Source organism: Athene cunicularia, assembly GCF_003259725.1.
Source record: "Athene cunicularia isolate RWA chromosome 4 unlocalized genomic scaffold, athCun1 chr4_part1, whole genome shotgun sequence".
Classification (NCBI taxonomy): domain Eukaryota; kingdom Metazoa; phylum Chordata; class Aves; order Strigiformes; family Strigidae; genus Athene; species Athene cunicularia.
This window is the reverse complement of record NW_020799098.1, coordinates 14,549,821-14,577,345: the sequence shown is the minus strand read 5'-3', so window position 1 is coordinate 14,577,345 and position 27,525 is coordinate 14,549,821. Positions and strand designations below refer to the sequence as shown.

General features: G+C 37.9%; 1 pseudogene; it reads left to right on the top strand.

The window, feature by feature from the left end:
* The first annotated feature begins 14,293 nt into the window (after positions 1 to 14,293).
* The window catches only part of LOC113479179, a 15,715-nt pseudogene continuing 2,483 nt past the window's right edge, over positions 14,294 to 27,525 (top strand).

The following is a 27,525-nucleotide window of genomic DNA, read 5'->3' as shown; positions in this document are numbered from 1 at the left end:
TTGACCTCAATAACATTAGAAAAGTAGCACTAATCATTTTGAAAAAATAATTTAAAATACTTTTTCTATTGCTAATGAGCTTGTGTTTTTCTAGTTATAAGTAACCATAAAAATGTGTGTAATGTTGTGTTAGGCAATAATTGAATATCTGTGAATTATTATTATTGTTATTTTCATTCTACTACATTCTGTTTAGGCAGTACCTCCAATGTATTAAGCTCTCCTCAGCCTACATACAAATGCATTTCCCAGAGCTGAAAAAGTACTAAGTATGATCAGAATATTCATGGCAAATGTAAATCTATGAAACTGATTGTCATTGAAAATACAAAAATTTGGCTGTATGCAAATATGCATTATGTGCAAACAGCACTTTCCAGATATCTTTTTATCTTTTTTTTGGAAAGTGAGGTTGATAAAAATGACTGTCAGATGCAAACCTGTGAGCAAATGGAATTAAACTGTCAGAAAAATCATCTTAATCTTATGTCCTCAAGTCATGCCCTCTGTTCAACGTTGCTTTAAAAACCTGCCTAAAACAGACTTTAAATCCCACTGAAGTCAAGATAGTTTATGTAAATAGGGACTTTCCTGAACTGGTGCATAAATTGACAGCAAAATACATGTTTTTTAATGTATTTGCAAGTTCTCCATTAGTTTGGAATAATATACCAAAGTAAACTTATGTGACACAGACAATAGACAAACTTTCCCTTTTTTTCAGTATGGATATAGAATATTTGAGATTAACAACATCCATTACCTCAATTAAATGATCCATAGTTCTGATGTATGGACACTCAAACCCCTCCACTCTCAGATGTAAATGTGTGACATTAATCAGTACTCCCGCAAATCAATGCCTACCTGTTAAGCATTAATAATAGACAATGCACTTAATGAAAATATGTTTAGAAGTAACTGTTTTAAATTAATTCCAGGTAAGAAACTGACCATTACTATGAACAGTGTTCTGTCCTGAGAAATCAAATCTTTTTTCAACCCTGTTCTCCAAAGCTTATCAGATATTTAAAGCATCAAATGAGCCATCTGGCTTTCACCATTCTAAGCAATTTATGCACTTTCATCGTAGATCAAAAGATGTTAGTGCAATTATTATAGAGATTAAGACTAGAAACACACTGAAATGACTGTTAGGTTTCTTTAAATGTAACCTTTCTATACTCATTAAAATGGTTATTGGTAAAACCGTTTTCCTCCCCCTGGAACTAACAGAGTAAAGCTAGTAAAGAAACTAAGTACCATTCATTATTGCCAGTATCTGTAATTGTTTGTATTATACTTTATGGAAAAAATATATAAAATGCCACATTTGAACTCTAGACTATTAAAAGTGTCAGCTCTATTATATAATTTCTGAAGACCAATTTGCCTTTTTTTCAGAAGGTTGTAATGAGCCAGGTTCATTTTGCTTTCTACCATTTATCTTTTCAGCGGTAATGGAAAATTTCCCCCTCAGGCACAGCAAGCTATTCTTATCTTAGACAATTAGGCAGAAATGAAAGGGATCATAAAGGTGAGATTTCTTCACAAACAATGTGATGTACTTTATACCATTTAACACTGAGGAATATCTGACAAATAAATTCTGAGTGGTTTATGAAGGCAATGTGGCTAATAGCCAACTCCGAATAATGCTTTAGCTTCTTAACACACAGAAAGAGGGTAGGCAGCTAGGGTCACTTAAAGATATACTTAGTCTCTAGTTCTGCTGTTGACAATATTTAATTTTCAACAGAGTTTGAAGAACTTACGCTGACACTGAAAATGAAGAGAAACAAGCCTGTGTATAGTAATTCACTATAAGGTAAGGAGGATCCTTTTGGTACCTGCCTGTTCCTGTTTAGGTGCTGGTGGTTGGGGATGCCACAAAACTCTTTCAGGTCTCCTTTCTAGAAAACTTCTAGTGTGTATTAACTACAGACTAATTCCATCTTTGGCATTTCCATTAAGAAAATGGATGAAAGAGAAAATTGATTAATAAGATTCAGTTATGGATTTCTATCATCCTGTCTACCCCATTCTTTAAAGGATCACTGTTTTTTCAGACTGGAAACCTATTGTATGGCCAGTCCTTGGTTAGTTCAGGATAAAATGTTCCTCTAGAGTCTCTTTTAATCTATATGAAGTGACATTACCTTGTGACATGACATTACCATGTGATGTGACATTACCAAGTGGTACCAGTGTAGCTAAGTGTAGCTAATTTCCAGTTAATTTTGGTGTACACACCTACTATAATTAGCCAAAATTCTCAAATACAGAGTATGAAAATAATGATGATATGAGTCTGAGAAATTCCATAGAGAAGCAATGTCAAGAAGTGACTGTGCAATAGCTGCTTAGTGATGTCTGGGAGCAGTGTTATCCTTCATGAGGCACAAGGATTTGTAACTATACATGGAAGAAGGGGGAGATAACTCCCATTTACTGTGTGTACCACAGGATTAACATGGTGTACATACAGGAAATGATAATTTAAATTATTTACCTTTTTTTCTTTCTTTTTGAATGTAGCATTTTTAATTTACCTTGTACCCTATAAATCCCACAAAGCTATTGCTTTATCTATAAGAGAGAATAATTGCTGTTGATTATCCCACTTCAGCACAGAAAGAGCAGCAGGTAAAGCACTGCAAAAAAATGTTGCATAGTACAATGTAATAATACATACATATTACAATACAATAATATCCTACATGCTACATATGCAAATAATACAGTGCATAGTAGGTGTCTAAATGCATGTTGACACTGTTTTACCAAGAAGACTCTACATACTAGAGAGTAACAAATGGCAAAGCTTCAATAGGAACAGAAGTGTGTCCCAGTCCATTTCAGCATTGCAGGTCTCTGAAGAAGGAAAAGTATTGGCACTGTACTTAAAGCAAATAGCTGCAATTAAATTCATTACTTAACAAAATTGCTTCTTTCATAGAGAAAAATCTTTAATTCTAAAATGTTCTAGCTGAAGCTGGAGAGTTGGAAAAGATTATGCTCCCTGGTGCTTACTAATACTCCTTACTGCCCTTCAGATTTGCTGGGAAACTGCTTGGGTGAGTGCTTTGCAATTCAGTTCCTTCAAACCAAACTTAAATAGTTCAAATTGATACTTCATATTCTGGTTCATTTTCTTGAAAAGGGAGCAGAAAATGCCCACCTAAGCAGTGAACTTGGAAAGCCTGAGGGGCAGCACTACCCAGTAAAGGAGGCAGGAAATATTAGGGAGAAGGGACCAGCTTGGATGAGCTGGTGATTTTTCAGCTATAGCATCTGCCGCCAAATGGCAGTGTGTGTTTCCTCCATAAGTGCTCCACCCTGGTTTCCTGCCAGCTCTAGGGTCTCCCCATCCATTTTCAGCCATACTAGTGAGAATGTGACTGGTCTCTAAGGTGATGGTGTATGATGAGATCATCTCAGTGACTGTGGCCTTTCTAGAATGGCTCTTACAGTACAACCTGAGTAACAGCAGGTATAAGGATATATGCACTGTATGCAACTGGCTGGACATTGTTTTCCAACACCTCCACAAATCCAGTTTGCCAAGTAGAAAATTATGTTCTGATGATGACCTCTATTCCACAAATAGAGGCATCTTTTCTCTTTCTGAGAACTGCTGATCTGGGAGATGGTGTTAGTTTTACCCTAGACTCGATATTTTCTGATTTATAAATTTTTTATGTTGCCATATTCCTCACTTTTGTCAAGAGTACCAATTAAGAAATGGGAGCTCATGACTCAGGTTTCCTGAAATAGAGAAATCCTTCCAGTCTTAGATGAATCAAAAGTCTACATGCACATTATATGACATACCTAATTTACAGGATTATTACTGTTACCAGTTTGACATTTTACACTTCAAATAAATTCACCCATAGGCACAAAGCCACTTTACACAGATTTTCTTATTTAAACAAAATGTCACCATGAGAAAGAGACAAGCTTAGTAAAAATTACCACTATCCTGTAACAAAAGGGTGCTGAATTTCAAAATAGAAAGAACAAGTTTTGACATGAATAACACTAGCTGTCATTTGTAGAAGTGTATAGTTTTGGGAAAACTTGGAAAGGAACAAACTTATATTGAATGAAACATGTCCTCTAATTTTTCTGTATGCATCCCTCATCTGTAAGATTAAGGTGAATTATTGCCAGTAAAACACTGAAGTGAGAAAAATATAAAGAAAACATGTAATAAGATATTTCTTAATTATGCTGCACTTTTGTTGTAATGAATGTTCCTCCATCCATCCTAAAATTAAAATAATAAGCATATAATAGGTTCTACTAATATATCTGCAAAAATTCTTATTACTCTGCACACATGGCCCACATCTGCTTGATCACAGGATTATGATGATGCTTGGGGAGCAGAGGATAATCGGACAGCAGGGAAGAAGGCATGCAGAGAAAGGAGAAAAAGGTGATGTGATCTACTCTAGCTAGTAAACCTTGTCTGTAGAGATTCACATAATGTGATCAGAATGAGAAAACCGTATCTGGTGAGTGCCTGCCTCAGGTCATACACTGCAATGGTCTGAATTTGTTCTGTGGACACATTTGTATGCTAATTATATGATGGGAAAAAACAGGACTGTGTTTAAAAAACATGCAGTAGGTTCTCTGGGAATTCTCAAGTGATCCTTGCATGTCTGCAAAAAACCTAGAGATATCAAATATGCTGACTTTGCAGTATATTATGATTCTGTGACCAAAAGATGTGAAGATAAACATGATCTGAGCTTATATACAGAAAAATCTCTTCATTTATGATTCCTTCAAGAAAGTATTACAAGAGATCCAGCAGGTAACCCTTCTAAAAATGTCTTTCTTTTATTCCAATAATTATTCATTGCCTGTCAGAAGGAAGAAGGTGACTTACAAGAGTTCTTTTGTCATGAAAACCAATGTTATCCTCCATATCCCTCTAAAAATAACAAGCTATCTTCCGGCAAGATAACTACCCTGATAAAATACCTTGGAAATAAAGTGAACTTTGCCTCATGGTGTGATCTTTCTGATGTTCCTATTGAAGTTCTTGATGGATATCAATACTTTATGCCCAGATATCAATACGACTTTCAGAGATTATGCATCAAACATGATTATCCTCTACATCAGTGAACAGATTAAAATGTGTTAAGACTTGATATTGTGTCTGCTGTTCATATGGTAGATGCTTTCAGAGATGCTTCCAGAACACGTCATGCTCAGGGCATAGATCTGGAAAGAATATGAAGGATATTTGTAATGTACCAAGTAATTAGTAACTGGTAGTAAGCCCATTTTTATTCAATAACTTTTATTCCTAAGAACTTTTCATCACCAGAAATTATAATGATCATCTAAAAATGAATGAAAACACTTTGGAAGATAATCCCTACAACTGTGGAGAAGGACAAGACATTTTCAAACAGATCAAAAGAGGAGCTTAGTCCTACTTACACACAGACTTCTGATACTTATGCATGGATATGGGGCATTGCAGCATTCATTAGCTTGGAAAACAGAGTTTTCCACCTTATTTGGCAAATATGAGAATATGCTAAACCTAGGATCACATATCCCTGAATCACCAAACACTACTGAGGCCAATTCATTTTTTTTGAGGAAAGGATAAAGAAGGTTCTGCAAATGTGTAAAATATACCTTACAGTATTATCTGAAATATTTACAGAGGCTGAACGCTGCATGTTTTTACAACTACACTAGCAATGTCCTGTTACTTGTCATGTCACCAGTGTAGAGTTCTTTGTCCAGAACGCCACATCTGGAAGGAGTTTCCTTCTCAGGTTGATGCAACAGCTATAGTAGCCACTAGAAGTTGTTTGCTATAAAACCAGAATCCTTAGCACTAACAGACCAGTGTTAATGGAAAAAAGTACACAAAGAGGTGCAGACAGTTAAAGCACTTGTCAACTGGGATGCAGAAAAAAGAGAACTAGAAGCTGCAGGTGACAGAAGCGTGCCACTGTAGAAGTAAATGTCTAAGCTGATGAATGTACAGGTTAAATATCAATAGCAAAGAATGCAAACACATAAATATGGGAATGGCACATCCCAATGTAATAAAATTCATTTGTATGCTGTAATTATTCCTTAAATGTGCACTTCAGCTGAAAGTGGTGTGATATATGTTACAAGATTTAAAGTAAAATCCATATCAACTGATGCATAAAACTGCACACAGAAAGAAAGTTTTGAGAGTAAACATTAAAAGTTTGTGGGGGTGATAAAGAGTTGTAGCAGTTATTGATTTTTTACATTGCTTTTCCAGTTAATGTGACAGCCATCTGAGTCAAGCCAGATGTAAACAAGATACTGTAAAGGCTGTACAAAGTGCATTAAGAATAAAATGATATAAACTCTCAGCAACAAAGAAGGTCCTAGACTGATGTCCTTATGACACTCTGAATCATTTCAAAATAGCTCCACATCTCAAATCAATAAGGACATGAATATCCATGACCACTTCTGTACTTTCAACAGGAGTCCCACAGCCTTGACATAAATTGACTTAAACACTGTAGCTAAACTACAACAAACCTTTCCACAACCAAATACGAATAAGAGCTGCTCTGAAGTTACTCTTCATTTCCTGGAGGTTCAATATGCCGTAGTCAGTCTTAACCTTTGGCAAGCACCTTTACCTATTAAAATTGTAAATTCATTAGAGGCAGTAGCTGTTGCTTAATAACATACACAGTTTCACTATAGGATCCTCACTGTATCCCTAGCAATATGTTTATTTAATAAATAATGATTTGGATATACTCTAGATACAAAGAAGTAGTCACAGGTAACTGTGGTGAGATATATCTATACATTTCAGCTCTTACAGTGTTATTGCTTCTTGGTTTTAAGTCTACTATTTAGAAAGTGTCTAAACAGCTCAAGATGACCTTACTGCTTTGACGCTGAATCACAGGAAAGAGCTTCTAGTGTCAAAATAGTAAAAAGGAATACCGAGAAGTCTATGGATATGTCACTGCAAAATAAAGCCTTCAGCTCCTCCTTAGAGAAACATCATATTTACATTTACTTCAACAAGTAGTAAACAGCCCTGACAAGTGAAATGTTTCTTACGTTTCACCCCTGAGAGGATTTAGAGGAAGACAAATGTTGCTGTTTTTCAGAGGTTCAAATGCAGGTCATGATGCCACTAGGAGGGCAAGCCTTTTGAGCGGAAGGAAGCACACTGCCTTCCCTGCAGTTCTTCCCAGTCTGGGCCATGTCTTGATGGCTCCACTCACACAAACTGCTCTGTTTCCCCTCCTCTCCCACAGAAAGCCCCAGGGACAGATCTCCCTGGAAGGCAGGTGAAACCCAGGACTTGTAGGCAGCCAGCACTGCTTGCTGCCAAAGTGCAACATGACTTTGCTTCCTTGAAGTCTGCCATCAAGACACCTTTTCAGTCGATAAATAGTTTGTGACTCCTCAGAGGCTGTTTCCCACAGACCTACATACAGAATTTCATACGATACATACAAATATAAAAATAACTTTCTGTCCTTATGTGGAGTTTGTTTGTTTGTTGACGGAAATAAGTGCTAGTAATGTCTTTTGCTCTTAATTTTGTTTAGTCAAAATCACAGAATCACAGAATCGTCTAGAGTGGAAAAGGCCTTGAAGATCATCCAGTCTAACCATTAACCTCACACTGACAGTTCCCAACTACACCAGATCCCTCAGTGCTATGTCAGCTCTACTCCTAAACCCCTCCAGGGATGGCGACTCCACCACCTCCTTGGCCAGCCCATTCCAACGCCTGACAAATCCTTCTGTAAAAAAATGCTTCCTAATATCCAGTCTAAACATTCCTTGGCAAAACTTGAGCCATTACTTCTTGTCCTATCGCTTACTACTTGGTTAAAGAGACTCATCCCCAGCTCTCTGCACCCTCCTTTCAGGGAGCTGTAGAGGGCGATGAGGTCTCCCCTCAGCCTCCTCTTCTCCAGACTAAACACCCCCAGTTCCCTCAGCCGCTCCTCGTACGACCTGTGCTCCAGAGCCTTCACCAGCTTCGTTGCCCTTCTCTGGACACGCTCGAGTCATTCAATGTCCCTTTTGTAGTGAGGGGCCCAAAACTGAACACAGGAATCGAGGGGCGGCCTCACCAGTGCTGAGTACAGGGGTCAGATCCCTTCCCTGTCCCTGCTGGCCACGCTATTGCTGACACAAGCCAGGATGCCATTGGCCTTCTTGGCCCCCTGGGCACACTGCTGGCTCCTGTTCAGCCGGCTGTCAATCAACACCCCAGGTCCCTCTCTGTCTGGCAGGTCTCCAGCCACTCCTCCCCAAGCCTGTAGCGCTGCTGGGGGTTGTTGTGGCTGAAAAACATCCCCAAACAAAACCAGATTTCAGAAGAGTGTGAGGTCTTTAGCAGAAAAGAAACATTTAAATAAAATATATCTGAACAATACACTAAATAAATTAATGCTTAACCTTTGAAGGCTACCATTGGATTGGTTTGATACATTGGCCAGAGAAAAAATTAACTTTTAAAGGCTCTCCATAGCTTAGTCTGGTATTTTGGTCAATGAAACAGTGGTCTTGATCCTGCTAATAGTGTTTAACATGAGATCACAGTTCACATCTCGTATTGTGGTGATTTATAGTGAAATTTTGGGTAATAGTGGTCTCAGGTTTTTTAGTTCTGTTTTACCACTTGATGGCATGATCTTAATTATACTGGAGTTATTCTCTGCAACATATATTATTATTCTTAATTTAATTTCATAACTGTAGTTAAATAATTCTAAATATTCTTGGCTAAATGCATTTGAATTTCTCTTGAATGCAGAGGCCAAAGTCTAATATTACCATTGACGTCTAAGCAGCACAGGGAGTGCTGCAGGAAGCCAGAAGCAGAAAAGATCCCATTACAAATGTTCAGTCTTCTAGTACTTTCTCTCCTTTTGAACTACTCCTGACTTTGGGACAGGCATAGTTCCTTTTGGTTTTTATATCCTCCAGGCTGTATTCATTTGTTGTCTTTTGTTTGGTTGGGTTTGTTTTGTTTCGTTTGTTTGTTTTGTTTTGTTTGTTTGTTTGTTTGGTTTTTTTTCTTCAAATTAAGACATGTTCTTTTGATTGCAACATCTATTTCTTTACTGTAAATCCAACATTTATAGTTCAAGATTATAATGTACACCAGTGTAAACTGCATATAACTGAGAACTGTTTTTTTTCTGATCACACTGTATGCTCAGTATTGGAAAAAATAGCTCTAGAAATCTATGGCAGTTAAAGGAGGTTTGTGCAGACAGGATGGCACCAAATGAAGTGCTCTCTCTTTTGTTCTGATCAAATATAAACCCCTTTGAATCAGATAAACTTGATACTGTTAACAATTATGGTATTCATAATGACATTCTTTAATAAAGAATTTTACTGTATGTTCAGCTTCCTAGGTATCTGCTACTCTTAGCAAATAACACTGAAGGAACAGAGACATCAAATGTTCTGACCTTTCACTGCAAATATTCTAGCAGACATGCTTTTATTTTTACTTTTTGTTTAAAAAATGTCTGTAGAAATGTAACAAAATGGTCAGGTTGGCATATATGTACACAACTTTTTTCTCCTTGTAGTCTTGAAGTTTTCAGGGAGTTTTACTGTAGCTCATGTAAGACTATTTCATGAATTTTGACTGGAATGTACGTACACACAAATCCCCAGAGGCTCCTTTTATGTTGCTTGGAAATGAAACTGCACAGAGCTATGGAGGTTTGTATTGTTCTGCCTAAAAATCAAACTTGAAACACATTTTTACAAATAAGCAAACCAATTCTGCTGAAAACTTTATTCAGAAACCAGTCCAAATTTCCAAATAAAAATTTGGAAGAGGTAATAGCTCTGTGTTTCAGAGTACGTTTCACACAGATCTGGCATTTAGCATAGATACAGACCATGAAGGTCTATAAGAGACAAGAATACAGATATTTAATTACATAGTTTGCTCACTGACATTGCTGTTTATATAAGACTTCATTAAAACATCACATAATACCAGGAGCAAACTTAAAGATATAAAATATAGTGACAAATGAACTAAGTTTAAATCTCAATTTCTGGTAAAAATCCAGGGATTACCTGTCCAATTATACTAAAATATCATAGAAATTCATCAGCTTCCCACAAAACTGTCAGAAGAAAACAATGTTTCTGCTACAGAAAAATGTGGTCGTTCTAGTTCTCATGAATATCCTTTTCCTTTATTTAATTATCTGACACTAGTTTAGAAAACACTTGATAAACCTTTTGGTTTTAAGCTTGTGAAGTTGATGCTGCCTCTGTTTTGTAGTTTTGCCAGCTTCTCCCCATCATGTTGTTGATAAGCAATGGTGTTTGCAGGTGTTCCCTTGTCTTCACTTGTCTCAGCACTCTGCTCTCAAGTTGTTGAAAGAAAAAAATTCCTCAGCACAGGAAATGGACCTTCTTTCCGCAGAGCTGACTGTCACTGACACTGTCCTGCCACTGTGATCTCAGACAGGGTTTGTTACCTCACTCAGGAAAGCTGATGAATTTGGACCTCAGTCATGGGAAAATTATTTTTCTTAAGAGTAGTGCTTATGCTCTGAAAAAAACCCCATGGAACAGCATCACAGAACAGCTGAGGAGAGAGGGCACCTCTGGGAATCCTCTGGTCTAACCCTTGGCTAAAAGCAGGGTCAGCAAGAGCTGGTTGCTCGGAGCCATGTCTAGTCATGTTTTGAATATCTCCAAGATCAGATACTCCACAACACCTCCAGGCAACCTGTTCAACCAGCCTTACAGTAAAAAGGTGCTTTCTTATGTTTAAACAGAATTTTCTGTATTTCAATTTGTGCCCATTGCCTGTTGTCCTGTCACTGGACAGCACTGAGAAAAGCCTGTCTCCCTTTTCTGTACTGTCCTTTCCAGGTATTACATACATGGACAAGGTCCCTCTGAGCCTTCTCATCTCCAGGCTGAACAGTCCCATCTCTCAGGCTCTCCTTGTATGAAAGATGCTTCACTCCTTTAATAATCTTCATGGGTTTTCACTGGACTCATTCCAGCAAGTCCACATCGTTCTTTTACTGGTTAGCTCAAAGCTTCACACCCCCAGGTGTAGCCTCACCAGTACAGAATAGTGGAGAATTGTCACCTCCTTCAACCTGCTGGCAACTCTCCTCCTGACAGAGTCCAGGATGCAGTTAGCCACCTTTGCTGCAAAGGCACATTGCTGTCTCATAGTCAACATTTCTCCCACCAGGACACTCAGGCCCTTCTCTGCCAAGCTCCTTTCCGGTCCCAGTGTAGACTGGTGCCTAGAGTTATTCTTCTCCTGTTGAGCTTCATGAGGTTCCTCTGACCATTTTTCCAGCTTGTCAAGGTCCCTCTGGATAGCAGCACACTCAAATACTGTACCAACTACCCCTTTCTGTTTTGTGTCATTAGCAGACTTGGTGATGGTGCGCTCTGTTCCAGTGTCCATGTCATTAATGAAGATCCCAGACAGTATTAGCACCAGTACTGACCCTTGGAGCTCACCACCAGTGGCTGGCCTCCAGCTTGATGTCAGGCTGCTGATCACAATTCTCTGGGCTGGTTACTCAGCTAGCTTTCAACCCACCTCACTGTCCGCTTACCTGTTTTGTGCTTCATTTACCCAGTTTGTACTTCATCAGCTTTTAAATGAAGAGATTACATAAAAAAGTGTTAAAAGTCTTGCATTTTATTTCATTTTTAAGTACTCTTGCCACGGATCCCCTTAGACATGTCCATGAAGTTTTTGGTCACTTTTTCTTTTTGCATAATTTTTCAAAGAGAGTATTTTTGAGGAGTTTGCTGAATTTCTTCCTTATTTTAAGGAAACTTATGACATTTTAAAGTTTGACATTTAGAGAAATATGGTGTGCTTAGATCAACATGGTCTTTGATTTCAACATTTCAGCTAGTTTGCCAGTTATAACAATTTTGAATTAATGCTTAAAAATATGTTTTGGTAGGCCCAAGTAATTTTTTTTTTTTTTTTTCAAATTCGTTATTCATGAGAGTTGTTGAGATTTTGACTCTCGATTTGCATTGTGTTTTGCTAAAAATCAAAAAAATTACAGGGCTGGGAAAAGTATGCACTGTTCAGCTCCAGTAGCTGTATACAACAATCTTTGTCTTCCCAGAAACCCAGATGTAATCTACCATGTGTATGATTACATAAAGGATTACCATTCCATATTCGTTCTTCTCATCTTACTTGGAAGCTGTGCTGTGTACTCTATTTATGCAATCCAATTAAAATGCCTTAATGCTTTAAAGTAACAGTACTCATAATATTAATGACTAGTCCGTTGCTGAAAAATCATAAGTTGCAAAATTTCTAAGTCAGCTATAAATTGCTATTATAGATGAGGAATTTTAATGCAAAAGAATGTAAAACAGAAAGAAATAATTGCATTGTGTTGTTGAATATAATGGATGAAAACTTGGACCCACTGATGTTTAACAGAGAAGTTCTCACTGACTCGAGCAGAGTCAGGGTATTATCCAATACATCTGATTCTGTCTTTCACATGCATTCCTAAAGAGCCAATTTTGTCCTTACTTCATATTAGTATTTTGGTAGCGTCAGGAAGCCTCAGTAAAGACTGCATTCTGATAAGTATTATGCTTTCATGTGGCTTATTAGTCTTACACATGTCACTCCACAGACCACAGTAGGATCACAACAGCCTTGTATGGTTATATATTAGCACAGAACCAGCGCCTTTCTTCCATTTTGATTCTGCAATTGAGTTTAAGGCTCAAGCTGTAAAGTAAAATCCTTTTTCAAATAACATGCTGGGTTTCTTCCTTTCAGGGTAACTACATTAGGTTCAAAAGCTCCTTTCAGGAGATGTTCTAGCCTTTTCTGAGACTTCCAGTTTTCACACTGGATTTTGCTTCTAGATGAACAGACATACACACTTCCATGCAAGCCAGAGATGTGCCAGGGAACACAGGAAAGCAAATTCTATTGCCTTAAAGCTCCTAATAACCATTGGCCCTTGGTACTTTAAAATTTGCGGTTTTAATTTAAACAACACTGTCTAAGTAGCTTTAAAGATTACTTTGAGCAGATTTCTACATAGAAAATCCTTTCTCTCCCTAAAGAGTCTGAAAAAAAAACCCCACCCAGGTGGCCTCTTTCATTGCCTGAAGATGTCAGATAAAAGCTTTCCAAATTGAAGAATGGCTTCTGCTTCTGTACACATGGAGCACAGAGTTTTCAGATGAGTGACAGAATAAACAACCTGCGCCCATGACCAATGTTACCACGGCTTCTGTGGTGTGTGTCTACGAGCCTAGTACCAAATGTGCAATCGAACTTGAAATACTGTGCTCAGGTTTTCTTGATCTGGAGATATGAAACCTCACACTAAAATCTAAACTTGCTTTTACTAGATGATTTTATTGCAGCCAGGGAGAATTCAGAGATTCCACAGTGTGGGAAAAAAAAAAATAAATTAAAAAATCCCCCAAACCTGTATTCTAATTAGGATCACTTTTCTCAGTAAAATAGCTCCTTTGTTAAGTTTTGAAGTGAAACTCGGGTCTCAAAATATGTGCCAAATGAGGTGTCCTGGACTTTGAGGTTCTTGATTTTGTTCACTGAATGGTCCCATTATAAACAGCTGCAGTCTTACTTGTTGTTCTTTAAATTAGGGCATGTCAACACCTGACATTTCAGTATGGTGAAATGCAAATTTAAAGTGAAATTGATATTCTTGAATAATCCCATGCTCAGGCATGCTTTTGCCCTAAGAATGAAGTCCATGTCTCCTCAGGCATTCACTTCCTTCTTAACAAATGTGATTCATGTTCATTGGTCTGGAACCTGGATTATTAGTTGTCAAATGCTAACTGAGATCCTACTCCTTATAAATCTCTGTGTTAAATCTGAGCAGGTAACAACATTAAATCATTATTAATTTTCCCAACCGGAACTTAAGTGTGTACTATTCTATACGTGGGTAGTAATGCTTTCTTTTCCATTCAGCAATGTGTTCTTTGCAGACAGAAATTCTATCCATCCGTAAATGCTCATTGTAAAGATGATGCGTACCACCAATATACAAAACAACATTTCTATTCTGAATTCTTATTAGTCATATGCACATTTTTTAAAGCAGAACAAATATGGCTTTAGAGCACAGAACTTTTAGCCACAATACATTAAGCTGATATTCATGTCTTTTGTGTCTAAATTAAAGAGCAGGCCCATCACACCTGTGTCACTAATATTAATGCCACAGGACAGACCGTCAGCATGCCGTAAGATTTTACCTCTTGTGAGCTGGTCATACCAATTTGGTCAGTGTGTGATACAAAAGTGAAACATGACACTTGATCGGGTGATCTGACCCGGGTATATCACTGATGCACTTCGTAAATCAGCTGGAGACCATGATCACTTCATAGGTATGAAAGATTGCTAGAAATGTTAACATATTACAAAACACTTTGAGATTACACAAATTTATGCTACAAGTTCATCTCTATGGATAGCTATACCCTGAAGGGAGTTGCTTAGCACATTTATTTTATTTTTCTTAAATTTCAAGTCAGTCCAAGCAGGTTTGCCGAAGCAGAAGAGTCCTCCAAGCACCAGAAGTTCTTACTCTAACACAGTACTGGTACAAAATTGCTAGCATGGCAGAGTTCCAGCAAATCCATTCTTCAACCTCAGACCTCATATGTAGTCTGCTAAACGTTAAATCATCTTCAGGCAGTTTGAAAGTAAGTTGTGATGCTAGTCTTTAGGTTGAAGCTATCCTTGCCTGGATTTCGTGTGTAAACCAGAACAAACATGATAGGACTCAAGACCCTTCTGACAGGGAAATTTGATAGACTCTCATGGATCTTTACTCGTTTTTTATCATGGGTGCTTGTCAAAATTGACAGAAACTACTTAGACAGCCAAGTCTTTTCCATACGTCTCTAAATTACCTTGCCATGCCAAAGGTTTTTATCAAATTAATTAAAACTGCATAAAGGTCAAGATTGCTCTGACAGCATTGATTTGTGAAGCAGTGAAAAGTATTTCAAGTTTTTCACAGCTTGCTTTGAACCCACAGTTGTGATCCATCTGATACAAAATGTCACAACAGTCACTTGAGGAAAATCTGCATAAGGATTTTACCCAACATGATCAGCGTAACTATGCCCTTTGAGTTGGCATATAGTGAAATTTGTAACTACTTAATAAAAATGAAGTTAGAAATGTGACCAGAGTGAAACATAAATCATAAGGAATCTTCTTTCATTAAACAGCAGAATCAAGAAGGTTATTTTTCTTTTTTAAATAGCAACCGTTTCTCATTTACAGAGATTTATATTTTAAATGCAGTATCTTTCTGACATAACCAAGGACTGTTGTTCAGTAGCCACACCCTGGGCTGCATTTGAGAGATTTGATTGCCTTTACTTATCGTCTCTTTTCCTAGTTGAATCAATTTTAAAAAAAATAATGTGGATTGGTCATCATTTTCACCTTCTTTAAGAGAGGCCAAAAGGTTTGAGTAGGTTTGAAGAAAGCAAAGCTGTTTAGCAAATTGCCTCCGGGTGATTTGTCATGCTTATATAAGCTAGGGAGTGGCTTTAAACAATTTGAACATATGTAACATGACATATAAATTCTAAGCTTTAGAAATGATCCTACTTTAAGGGAAGGTAATATGAAGACCATGATGATAGTTTCTAATTTAAAGGTGTGCAAGAATTTGTTCAGATAAAGGACAGTTATACAAATCTGTCTCTAAGTGAAGTAGTCAGTTTAAATGCATGCTTGCCTTTATGCATACAGATAATTCTATTGAGCTGAAGGGGATCTGAGAAACCTGTGAAAGATGAAAGAACTATTAACTTCTCCAAAGAGAAGCAGGGGGACTGGTGCTACAGTGTGTCAAGCCATGTGTCTGCTGAAAGGGAGCCTGAATTCCAGTCTATGCTCCAAAATTTCACTGCAAGGCTGATCTCCCTCTCCTACACAAGTGAGTGTGTTCTGGGCTACAGAGCTGGTCTTTCTCTGTGTTCCTCTTCAGCTAGTATTTATTCCTTCCAAGTAAAATGTAACAGTGTTAAGAGAAGGGGTTGAAATAAACTCATTCACAGAATAGGCCAAGTGACATTTGGGATTCTTTGTAAGTTTAATTTCTTTTGGAGAGAAAAGGACAATCTCTGTTACCCTTCCCATGTGGGTATATTCACTGTGCTACTGGTTAAAGGGGGGAGGAGAACAATGCATCTCTGCAGCCATTGATATTCTTGTGAGATTCAGGCAACTGCAGATTTTAAGGGCAAGTTCCTGACTGCTGATGGCTTGTTGTGTCTCCTCAGACCAGACTTTGGAGATAAACCCCCTCAGCAGGATCAGAATGAATCCTAGTTCCTCTCCTCAACCTTTACTACCAGGTAATTTAGGTGGTTTGTTACTCAGTGATACTTGGTGCGATTTTAGTTTTTCCCTTTCCTCAGAAAGGAGTCTGACTGAATACTAAGTGCTGTTGGAAAGCAAGGTGACTGAAATGAAATAGCGGAATTAACCACTGGACAATTATTAAAGTCATGTGCATTAGATGTCCCTGATGCTGAGCTTCATATCCACAGCAAAGGGACCATTAGCCCTGTCTACATTGCTCAGCCAACTCCTGTAAAAACAAGACCAAACCAGATCAATTTTGTCAGCATCAGATGGATCTTGAGTCCATGAGCTGAGTCTTCTTGAATCATGGTGCAATATACATCTCTAAGAGAGTCAGTATGCACCATAAATATCACAGCCATAAAAGTGGTTGAAGCTAGTCATGGCATGTTGGGCACAGAAAGTGTGCAGAATTCAACAGAGCCTTGTCCCACTTGTCCCAAGAGTTAATTTGGCCTGTTACCTTTCTTGGCCTGTTCACATTTTTTGCACCTAATAAGGCGTGAAATCATTACGCATGGTATATGTCCTAACATTTAATCCCATGGTGTCATATTTTAATTGGACAGAAAGAGTATCTAAATGGTTCTAATTCCCCAAGGATGTGGTTATCCAGTAATAATCACAGCCCTTGAAGCTCCCTTATTACTTTTATTAAAATTAAATCCTTCATGACTGAAACACTACATATTTTCTAAATTGCATCAAAATTAATTTGATGGTTTAAAAGAACAGATTGCAAATTTAACTTATACAAGACTGCCCATAAGTAATAGCTTATAGAGCACCTGTCATATGCCAGGTCCCCTAGCTATAAAATGCTAAGACTTCAAATCCTCAAGAAATGTGGCTGAGGGCACCATATCTTTATAGACCCCATGAGGGGTATGTAAGGCTCAGACCAATAAGTATGGTTTGAGACTTTAGCCTTTGTTATATATTTTATACAGCATGTGATTAGCTGGAAATGAAGCACCATTTGCTGTCACCTAATGGGCCCTTAGCTGATTAAGTCATTCCATGCAAATCACAAAGAAAGGAAAACTCAGAGGAGAAGCTATCAGTCAAGTTTCAGCTTAGTCCCTTGGGCTATATCCATGCCAGCCAATGAAAGAGGGCAGGACTCATTTTCTGAACCAGAGGTAGGAGACAAAACACAGTTAAATGCACAGAGCTAAATCTGCTCCCTGCTTCTTACATGCCCAAATGAGGGAGACTTAGTGCCTCCTGACTTGTGCTAGCTCCTGACCGCAGTGCAGGCACTGCCTAGGAGCACCCTGGGTGCACACCAAGAGGTGCCCTTGATCCATCCATGAGCAAGAGCATGTCAGTGCCTGGGCCATTCCTGCTTACTTGGATGGACATCACATGGACCATATGCTAGAGTATAGGGAGTTTTCTTGTAACTAGAAGTCATCTTTGGTTTGAGACCTGTTGCAGAAGAAGCAGGAAAAGCAGAACACTTAAGAGTGAAGACTAGCTGATGTAATTGAAATTATGGAAAAATTGAAATTATGAAAAATAATGAACTTTGCTAGAATGTGTGAGGACATCAACACTAACTCATAATGGTGTCCTTGAGGTAAAAAAGAAACACCAAGAGACCTTTTAAGACCCCAGTGTTCTTGTTTTCCTGTTTTAGTGAAGGTACTATAAGAGCAAATGGAGCCCCAAAAGAGCCTGCCCAGCAGCAAGCACATTGCCCATCAGTGTTAATTGTAGCGTAGCAACTCCTGACAGCCTTTTAATAGGCAAGGCAGGAGGGAAGGTGGTATTTTGTTATAGGTCTTTGTAAAGTACTGAAAGGAAAATTTAAAATGCTCATTACACTTGAGTAGCTCCACTCTACTTAAATGTTGGCTCCAGGTTTACTTCATTATGCTCTTACCAGTAATTAAGCTACCTAGGGACAATCAGCAAATAATAAAATGCTGTGGTGGAGGAAATTAGTTTAGACTACAAAGAATTGAATGAAATTATTGTACAAAATAGAAAAAAGCAACAGCATATATCTCTAGATAAATACATTCCAAGGGCCATAATATTTCCTCTAATGAAATATATAAATTGAGGGTTTGTAGAAGTCTCTACTCATTTCTTTTCAATGCAGTTTATTAGGTAAATACGGCTTTTCATTGCCACTAACGTCTGATCAATGGACTGGTCATTTTCCTGGACTTTCAGTTGTCTGCAAATCAAAGGCTAAAGGCAATGCTTGAATGAAGCATAAGACCTCTATCTACCTCTATCTTCCATCCCATTGACTGAAGAATAGAAAGATTCATGGAATGAATGGAATGCATGGAATAAGCTGATTTCTCCTACCTTGAGCTGAAAACAAAGCGTGGGAGTCAGGTCATCCTGGAAATGAGGATGGAGCTTGGCTAGACATGTTTGTGCTCTCTATCTTCCATCTCCTGCTCCCACTGTAGATCGTGTAGGGAGACTAACTTTCTTTACTTGCCCTAGGGAAACTTTCCTGACCCTGAGCCCTAGGCAGAGCAGGGCAGGTCATGTTAACTGTGTTGAGAATAAGTGAAATTGTTTGAACTTTTGTGTTGATTTTACAGCATACACTCCAAAAAAAGGAGTAAATTGTGACTATTTGAGAGGAAAAAAAAAAAAAAAAAAAAAAAAAAAAAAAAAAGCAGAAGAGGGGGAGGAGATTTTATTTCATGCAGCAGCAGTAACTCCTAGTTAAATGATCTCAGTTCATTTGTCTGAACTAGATTAGAAGACACGTGACATACAAGGGATATAAAACCTAGCACTTGACTGCTCTTTCTCATCCACCCTGCAAACATTGATGTAAAATCTGTGGGGGTTAATTGATTTGTACAGATGTGAGAGAAAAATCAGCCATCAGAAGGCAGGTAAATTTACAGAAGTGAAAGCCTTACACCATGAGGGAGCTACATTAAAGGAACAACAACCCATGCCCTTTTAAAACTTGGGTGACAAACCATGAAAGAAACTGAGTACCTTCATGATGCCCTTTGAAGAAAATCATGCCCTGGACCTTAAATGCTGTCACATATTTTCATCAATTCATTAGTTACAGAAAATGGCTGTGCACAACTGGTGTTTGTAAACATGATGGACACCTTTGATACCACAGGAGAAAAAGACAGAATCTCTTCTCTGTTTGACACCTAAGCATTTAATAAGTGAATACAACATTTTTTCCACAGAACACAGTTCCCCCTCAAAAAACTGAATTTGTTCAATTTCACACTGCAATGGGCAAATTGAAGACAGCTGGCTTTACTCATCTGTGATTTTTTGGTTTTGGTTTTGATTGATTAGGTGCTCTGTTCAGGTTTTAGTGGAAGGAGAAACAAATAATGCAGCCAAACAGCTAACAATATAATTAAGATTTTATTATTGTGCCAGTATGGTATAACCTTAATTTTTTAGGATATAACTGAAGTTATACTTAGTGAAAACAAATGTATCCATGGCAGGGCATGAAGATCCATCTGTGCTTTGTACCTCTCTGATTTAATACATTAAGGCTTTAAAATAAAAAAAAAAAAAAAGAGCTAAAAAGAAGTCAGGGCATTTACTGTATTTATATTCTCTGCTGTCCTGATGGTATAGCCATCAATCCAATTCTATTGTAAGGTAAAGGTATTTGGTGTATTTCTAAAATCCACATCTCCTGAATTTTTTTTTTTTTTTTTTTTTTTTTATCTTTAGTAAGTTCTCTGTCTTCAGTGGTACGGTGAAAACTTTGTGAATTCTAAAAAGTCAAAACCCAAAAGGCAAATGCAAAATCTTAAGATGTGTGTGGTCTTTGAAATATATTTTTAGTCCTTCCTTATGATACTCATAGGGTTTGGGTCTATATTTTTGAGTACACAGGGTATGTAAGGCTGAATACTTAGTTCCACTCACAGCTATAGCAAAAGGACAATGCATCTATGACCGGGGTATATTCCCTTTGAAACAGGCTTGTGTCCTGTCAACACCATCAAATGCACTTAATTGCAAACAAACTTTTTAAAGCCTATCTCAGGAATATAAACAGGTTCTTATACATTGTAGAGAGACTGAGTTGAACAAAGCTTATTTCATTATCAGGATTTAAGAATAATGGCAACCTGTTTCAAAGTATTCTGTTAGACACTTTGCATACTTTTCTTTATTTGTTTTATCAGAGCTATATATTTATAAATAAATCTGGTTGGTGTGGTGTTTTTATTTTTAATGAATGGTATGCTGAAATTAATGGATTTTGGTGACTTAAAGGAAAAGAAATGTAGGCTGACTTGTTTTTAAAGTAAGGTGAAAGCAAGACATTTTCCAGTAAAAAAAAAAAAAAAAAAAAAAAAAAAAAGGTGATGTGCATATGATGATGTGTATGATCTACATTTTGGAAGTTAAAAAGTGACAGTTAATGTGGTGCATGAATTGTTAAATAAATATCAGCAATGGTGTGGTTATTTTTCTGTCAACTATCATAACTGGAAATTTACTAAAAAACAATTACACTTTCAAAAATTATCTCTCATAAAACTGCTAAAAGGTTGTAAGCAGAATACTTGCATTATACAGGTTGAGATGATGTTTCAGGTAATGATGCAATAATAAATATTTTCTCTAAGAAAGCATAGTTAACAAGTATGTTCCAAAGTGGATCAGTTTAAATTGTCCCAAGAAATGAAGTGTATTATGAAAACTCATTAGGTAGGAGCTGTTCTCCAATTGACAACATAAACAAGACTTCTTTTCCTGGCACTAAAAATGAAGGAAAATAAATGTTGAAATATGCTACCTTGCTAATCTTGATGCAACATTTCCTGGGATAAAATATTCATATTGCTTTCTCCAACTAATACATCATAAGTTATAATTCTATCAAAGTCTGTTAGGTGGCTTACTGAAAGACTGCTATTCATAGCATGCAAAGTCACTTCTTCTGCAGGAAGAACATAATTTCTTCACAAAGGGGTTTTTATTTTTCATTCCAGTGTGCTGTATTTGAAATTCTTTTATATTGATTTAATTTTAATTTTTAATGTAAACAGAATATGGAAGGCACGATGATAATCAAGATCTATTATAGCACTATATTTAGTTTAGAAATAATAAAAAAGATAAATAATGAATAGGCAGTAAAGGCTTATCTTCCTCCCCAGACTGCTCCATGTAGTACTTTGTTCCAAAGTTATTGGCATTTTCAATAGAATGTATCAGTAAATTTAGTCAATTAAAACTTTATTGTGATTCAATAGTAAGATTTATCCTATCTGTGGAGCTCATGGGAACTTGGAATTGTCATTAATCTTACAAACTCATGTTTCTTTTCTTCGCTAGCCTTCACATTCATAAATATAAACCACCTGGTTGTGGCTACCTTTTCTTAGCCCTTTCACTGCTGCTAGGCTGTGATTGTGACTTGACAGCATTTTTAATGGATTGCTCATTCAGAATGAGTGTGTCATTCCTGCAACCTGCAGCTATTCAAGACTACCAGGTATTTAACACATGGAAGTAAATACACACTCGAGCCCTAGAGCTTGATTTTCAGCTGCTATCATCAGTGCAAATGCTCAGTAGCACCATAGAAATTATTTCAGTGTTACTCAGAAGGAGTAAATCTAGTCCAAGCTGCTGGATGTCACTCAGAGATCAGAAAACATAACATGGAGTAATATCAGTGGCATGATTGAACATACTAAAGCTCTGTGCCTTCTGTCTTTTCTCCACATAGTCTTATATCCCCACTGAACAATGAAGGTGGCATCAACTAACGTCCCTCCTGGAGATCCATATAATGCTGGGGGCCCTAAGTTGGGGAAAGCCTAAGAAAAGCTCGCAGCTATCCCATACACTAAACATGAGGTGGTGTTCCCCGGGAGTCAGCTGCTTGGTGTTGTTTCTGCAGAAGAGCCCAGACACAACTGTCACAGTGGGACATGTGCATTAACATTCTTACCTATTTCACTGTGCAAGTTTGCATCCTTACTCTTCCACCAGTGCTTTATTACTAGCACTTTATACCTTGCATATACTTAGGAATCGGGACTTATATAATTAGGAATATATATAAGGAATATAGGAATAGGAATTAGGAATATATAATTATATATATATATATATATATATATATATATACTTATATAATTAGGAATCCCTCTTGGTATGTCCCACAAGATTCACTCAGTAAGTAGTTTCAAGACTCATTTGTCCCACACATAAGAAAAGATCACATTTGTGCCCATGGTTTTTATCCTCAGAATGCTCACCTGGAATGTGTAATATGCAGTTTCAAATCTCTTTCTAATTTCTTCCTTCACTGCTGTGATTATTAAGTACCGATATATTCCTGGACTGGAAACATTTCTTTAGGTTGAGCTCTTACACCTGCATAAAGCAATACAGACTTAAGTCCCAGGGCTGCTGGAATTAATTGCGGTAGGGCCCAGGCTCCTGCTCCAAAGTCATCACATCTTGTGGTTCATGAGCTGGTGCTGAGCTCCTGTTGGACCTGCAAACAGGGAACAGCCTTGCTGCAGTTTGTTTCTGGAAATTCTCTGACATGCACCGAAAAACAGGGACTGACGTGGAGGCCCTTGGGAAGTTTTGCACCTGGAAGAGAGGGGAGGGGTTCAGGACCCAGTTCTGAGCCCTTTGGGGACTCTCACACCCCCATGGGACAAAGAGAGGTTAATGCCACAGAGAAAGAAGCCCCCTGTGTGTATTTAGGTTGTTTATATCAGTGTTCATAAACAGCCAAAAGTGCCTTCATGCTTGCAGCTGGCAAATTAAAGTGTATCTGTGAAAATCATAGGAGCAAGATATCTCTAAATTTATTTTTGATATAGAGGAAACTAGAGGAAAGCATTTCCCTACAGTTGAAAGAACTCCATTCTAAAAAAAATTGGCCCAGTTATAAATAACATCTCTCTTCCGTTAAGGTTACTGGACAACTATATATAATATTTCTTTGCTGAAATAAGTCTCATCTTCATGAGAAAAAAAAAGGAATTATGTCTCTGACTTAAAAGCACAAATAATGCCTCCAACAAATAGGTCCTGTAATAATTCACACTTTTTATGATCTGTATTTGTCTTACATTCAGAAAGGTTCAGATAAGAACTAGAAGACACAGAGAAGAGAGAGTGAAGAAACAATAATTAGAAATGAAATGTAACTTTTTTTTTCTTTTGACAAATCAAGATCCTTCTAGATATTGCCTCTTTATTTCTTATTTTAATATTTCTATTTTTTTGTTGTTGTTGACAACTGTCTCACTAGTGGTAATGTTCAGGGGCTTTCTCCACTAAGTCTCTCTTACATATATATTTTTTTCTGCCTATTGGCAATTTTTTGATGTTGCTGGTAGAGGAAAGTCACTCAAAGTGGAGGAACTTTGGCTGAGTTTTGTGGGGGACTCCAGCAGAGAGGATAATTAAGTGGGAGCTTCATTGAACTGCTTCTTTCTTGCCTCAGAGATCTCTTCCTCAGGGATGTCATTGAACCACTATTTGTGTACAGACAAGGGAAGTAAAAGTTGCAGGGACACAAGGTTTTTATTCCCATTTGAATATAGGAAGCCTCTGCACTCCAAAGTGGTTTTGTCTCTGGTGAAAACATCACACAACATTTGATTCCTTAAATTCTACCTCACCTCCACAAAGAAGAGATCTCTGCAATGTTTGCAGAGGTTTTGCACTCTAAGCAGAGGGAATTGATTGTATTTTAAATCTTCGTGTAAAGACTATTACTAAGCAAAGAAGATCTTGTAAACTACGGTGCATAGTATGCTGTCTCTTTGCTGTGTTGCTTGAGAATGGTTTCATTATGTGCTATTAAAGCTGGATGGAAATTTTCAGCTGCTTTGGAGCCTGCCATCAGTGTCTGGGTTTTCATCTGAAATTGGAACACCACCAAATTTAAACAAATATTTGAATTCTACGTGTAATGGAGGACTTGTTAACATAGCTCCATGTGTTGCAAGTCATATCTATATCTAGCACATACTGCAGTTCTTTTTTAGCAAAAATGGAAGAGGTCCCTGATTTTACAGGCAGATTGCTCCTGCTGACAAAATCAGTTGGGGATTCACCTCCTCATTTTCAGTTCATAATGCTGCAGAAGGCTATTTGTCACAGATCTAATTATTCTTCATAGGAGTGATGAAGACAAAAAAATGTAAGTACCTTCTCTCTACCCAGGTCTCCTTAGGTACTTGATTTCTCTTCTTACTTTTTCCTTTTGAATTCTGGCAAAGCATTAGCAATAGAACAAGAGGGAATGGCTTTAAACTGCAACCGGGGAGATTTAGACTGGACATTAGGAAAAAAATTTTCACAGAAAGAGTGGACAGACAGTGGAATAGGCTGCCCAGGGAGGTGGTGGAGTCACCATCCCTGGGTGTGTTTAAGTGTCGTTTAGATGAGATGTTGGGGCATATGGTGTAGGGGAGAACTTTGTAGAGTTGGGCTGATGGTTGGACTCAATGATCCCAAGGGTCTTTTCCAACCTGAATGATTCTGTGATTCTGTGTTTTATTTGTTCTGTTTGTTTCAATAGAGCTAAAAAACCCTTGTATTTTTTTTGCCCATATATCCTTGCTTATAATGAGCAGTTATAGGTAGTGGGATACAGATCCTTGATAAATAAATTCCTTGCAGCACTTATGGTGGACTGTGTTTGCTGCCAGTCCCCACACTGCTGCAAGGAAACATGAGGCTGGCAGCAGTGGCTGGGCTTGTTCCTGCCAAGAGGAGCTGCTCCAGTTGGCAAAGTGGGCACTGCTGTGATGAAGCTGGAGCCTGCAGGCAGGTTGCAGGAAAGGGAGATTGAATGGGGACAGGGATCCTCTCTAGGACTTCCAGGCTGCATCGTGGGGGAAAGGAGAAGGCAGAAGGCTGGTGCTGGGTCCCATGCAACCTACCCTACCTTATTCACTCTTCATCCAACTCAACCTGATGTGCCTCAGGCTGCTTTCCTTTTACGAATCTCTGCCAGCGAAAAGCTTTGACCAGCTTCTGAATTCAGAAGAACAAAGTCAGATGTCTACTTAAGTTGCCATAATATGAGTTTGTGCCAAATTGTATCTCTGGTTCGGTATTTAACCAGGAATACCTTTCACTTTACAACACACTTACACTTACTCATAGACATTTTTATTATCTCCTATGATTTATGCCAGTCTGGTGTCTCACTGTGGGAGGAGCACTGTAGTTAATAGGTGAATAGGGTGTGCCTGTCTCCAGTCTGAACTCACTGTGCCCATCTCCAGTATTGAATTTACTCACCTACCTTTCTAAAACACCAAACAGGCAGTGGAATATATTTTGTATTTCTCACTATACCTCTTGTGTCAAAAACCCCACCAAACCACTTTAACAAGACTGGTATCTAAAAAAAACCCAAAACCAACATATCATTCACACCTCTTTCCATTAGCTTACATGCTTTGCTACTGGTAATGATATTTCATGTTCTCCATCTCAATGTTGACCATATTTCAAAGATGAAAGAAATCTTCTGAGCAAATCAAAGGATTTTCTCTTGGAAATATCTGTTGGTGACTATATGGGGAAGGACAGATCTTGCTGTGCAGAAATATTTTCACTGTACTGAAGAGGAGCAATGAGCTGACCCCAGAATCCTGCCACTGTGATATTAAGACAAATCCACTGAAAATTTTCTTAGCTCCAGTCACTGGTGGGCTATACCATACTATGTGTGGAACTTACTGCTTGGAATTTGGTTTTCCCGGGGAATCTTGACAGGGACGGGAAAGGGCATTATACATCACCCCAGTATTTTTTAATCTTTTCCCTATCTTTCTGCTGAATAGTCACCAGATAGAAGGAACCTGTTTTCATGGAGACGTAGAAGAGTATTAGCATTGAAAGAGTAGCTAAAAAAATATTCTTCAATCAAATACAACAACTGCTATAGGAAGGTCTTTGATAAGAATCTAGAAAGGAGAAAGTGCTATCATAATTTCTAAAAGATGGTATAGCTTGACACAATGAAAGAAAAATAATCGAGAGAAGAGAAGAGAAGAGAAGAGAAGAGAAGAGAAGAGAAGAGAAGAGAAGAGAAGAGAAGAGAAGAGAAGAGAAGAGAAGAGAAGAGAAGAGAAGAGAAGAGAAGAGAAGAGAAGAGAAGAGAAGAGAAGAGAAGAGAAGAGAAGAGAAGAGAAGAGAAGAGAAGAGAAGAGAAGAGAAGAGAAGAGAAGAGAAGAGAAGAGAAGAGAAGAGAAGAGAAGAGAAGAGAAGAGAAGAGAAGAGAAGAGAAGAGAAGAGAAGAGAAGAGAAGAGAAGAGAAGAGAAGAGAAGAGAAGAGAAGAGAAGAGAAGAGAAGAGAAGAGAAGAGAAGAGAAGAGAAGAGAAGAGAAGAGAAGAGAAGAGAAGAGAAGAGAAGAGAAGAGAAGAGAAGAGAAGAGAAGAGAAGAGAAGAGAAGAGAAGAGAAGAGAAGAGAAGAGAAGAGAAGAGAAGAGAAGAGAAGAGAAGAGAAGAGAAGAGAAGAGAAGAGAAGAGAAGAGAAGAGAAGAGAAGAGAAGAGAAGAGAAGAGAAGAGAAGAGAAGAGAAGAGAAGAGAAGAGAAGAGAAGAGAAGAGAAGAGAAGAGAAGAGAAGAGAAGAGAAGAGAAGAGAAGAGAAGAGAAGAGAAGAGAAGAGAAGAGAAGAGAAGAGAAGAGAAGAGAAGAGAAGAGAAGAGAAGAGAAGAGAAGAGAAGAGAAGAGAAGAGAAGAGAAGAGAAGAGAAGAGAAGAGAAGAGAAGAGAAGAGAAGAGAAGAGAAGAGAAGAGAAGAGAAGAGAAGAGAAGAGAAGAGAAGAGAAGAGAAGAGAAGAGAAGAGAAGAGAAGAGAAGAGAAGAGAAGAGAAGAGAAGAGAAGAGAAGAGAAGAGAAGAGAAGAGAAGAGAAGAGAAGAGAAGAGAAGAGAAGAGAAGAGAAGAGAAGAGAAGAGAAGAGAAGAGAAGAGAAGAGAAGAGAAGAGAAGAGAAGAGAAGAGAAGAGAAGAGAAGAGAAGAGAAGAGAAGAGAAGAGAAGAGAAGAGAAGAGAAGAGAAGAGAAGAGAAGAGAAGAGAAGAGAAGAGAAGAGAAGAGA